Genomic DNA, 2302 nt, shown 5'->3' with positions numbered 1-2302 from the left:
GGGGGGTGGGGGGGGGGCTGAAAACGAATTAGCTCCATCGAATCTTTTTAGATGCAAATATTTTGTTATCTCCACTTTGCTGCACTGTTTTTCAGTGTTTATGATTAATTATCTCTTCTTGGTGAAAAATAAATCATGCGAAATTAGGATCTAGCTGACTCCACCGGCGTAAGCAGAGATGGCAGGTCGATGCTGTTAATTTCAGGTTGAAATTGACACACTAATTATAGTGCAGAGTGCTGCTGGAACACTAGCAGGCAAGATTATACCTCTGTGCTTCTATTTTTTTTTTTTTTTTTTTTTTTTTTATCAGATCCCCCTTATATTTTACCAATTAAAAATCGTAAAGGCATTTCATTGCCCCGGGATAAAAAAGCAGCCTCTCTCCTAACATGGCCATCACTTTCCCCCATCAGATTCATTGTGATGTATTAGATGCAATAAATTATCCCATGTAACAAAACATGGCGAGCTGAAAGGCTGATAATCTGCAGAGGGGAGATAAGGATTCATTATTCCAAATCATTATGAATCCAGCGTTGGCTGTGACTTCTTTCTTAATCAGCTTCTGTGATCCTGGATACGTGAAGGGAGCAGATAAGAGCAGAGTCGTTTATAATTCTCCCCACCTCGGCCTAATATTTTAAAATAAAATCGCAGGGAGAAGCCGCCGTAAAAAAAAAAAAAAAAAAGAAAAAGAAACACACACACACACACACACAGACACACACACACACACACACACACAGACACACACACACATTTGGCTTAACGTTTGGAGGGTGCACAGGACGAGAATAATAAAACACATTGAGAAAATAAATAAGTAAATAGATAATACGTGGCCCATACATTTTTGGAGGTGTTTTGTCTCAAATTAAGGTCATCTTATTCGACATTTACAGCGGAGAATCATGTAGGCAGGGAGAAAAGGGAGATATATGCTGCAGTATTTATTTCACATTTGGAGTGGGAAGTGTCTAATAAAATTTAGGCTACACCGGGAGGCTATAAAAGCGGGTGACCGTAAATGATTTACTCCGTTTATGCACTAACGGGGCAGAAAAGCCACGGTACAGGGGTGGGTTACAGATAAAGCGCTAGCTGCTCCACTGGATGGTTTTTTGCTTCTTTTTTTTTTGCAGCTGCACAACTGCAAAAATTAAGGCTAAAAAAAGAAAGAAAGGAGAAATGCATGTGACTAAAAAAAAAAAAAGATGCAGGTGTATTTAATCAGAATATAAAGGTGACATTATGGCTCCTCATTCTACCTGCTGGTGAGATTATAAATATCAACACCGCTCTGATAGAATTGCTGGGAATAAAAGGCCAGTGCAGTGCGCATGGGCTCAGCTGCTGCTGCTGCTGCTGCTGCTTCTTCTCATTCCGGGCCCATGTGTCGCTACCGGAGGGTTTTTGTGCGTATAGCTTGTTGTCAGCCTCTTGCTGTCACGCGGGAGCTCGCGTCAAATTCTACATTAATCACGCGATTTCACGGCGCGGCGCGAGGAGAAGAGGAGCGTGTGACTTTGGACTTTTGGAGCTGCCGTTAGGACAGATAGGATATAGCTACACTAGCCCGGTTCTGGGAGCGCCAAAAACAGGACACTATAGGCTATTATAGCCCCTTCATGTGATACAGTGTGGCCTATAACAGTAAGGTAAACCCCTAAACGGCATCCATTTACAATTAATTAAGCACTGACTTCACAAAATCTACACCCCTCCTCTTTCCTAAAAAAAAAAGGAAAAAAAAAGCACGTCATTTTATATCCGCTCCCTTTCAAAATTAAAATGTATTTTCCCCCCTTATTTAATTGTATCCAGACAGGAACAAGACACAAAATTGATTCTCTTCTTGTTATTTCCCCTCATAATTAATCTTTTTATTACACCTATAATATGCTTTAATTATCTGCGGCATAAATAGTGGTTTAACCGCTGTTTATATCAAAGCCATCAGTGTGCGCAATTTATCGCAGACGCATATTAACTTCACCTTTACATTGAGATCGAAGAGCTAATCATTCCCGAAAATAAGCACTTTATTTACGTCAAAAGGCAGATTAATAAATCATTACTATCTGGATGTGTTATTTTGTAATTCCATTTACTGAAATACTAATTCCATAAATGAAAAGCTCTCCGCTTATACCCTGCACGGAAATACTGAATTATTCATTGGTTTTAAAAAAGACACATTTGGCTGTAGCCGCGCGCGTTCGTAAGTTTATACAAGGACTGTTCGCGCCAATTATCTTTAATTTATTACCTTAATTGAATTCCTTTCCCAAAGATAGAT

General features: G+C 39.7%; 1 long non-coding RNA gene across 2 annotated transcripts in view; it reads right to left on the bottom strand.

Annotated features, from left to right (window-relative positions):
* LOC147817425 (uncharacterized) overlaps window positions 1-2302 on the bottom strand; it is a 25290-nt gene that overhangs the window by 20594 nt on the left and 2394 nt on the right. The window lies entirely within an intron of this gene.

The sequence above is a fragment of the Seriola lalandi genome, unplaced genomic scaffold, assembly GCF_002814215.2.
Source record: "Seriola lalandi dorsalis isolate HSWRI2012SDOR001 ecotype SW California unplaced genomic scaffold, Sedor1 jcf7180002054961, whole genome shotgun sequence".
Taxonomy (NCBI): domain Eukaryota; kingdom Metazoa; phylum Chordata; class Actinopteri; order Carangiformes; family Carangidae; genus Seriola; species Seriola lalandi.
Note: the sequence above shows the minus strand (reverse complement) of the source record. Positions and strands in the feature narration are given on the sequence as shown.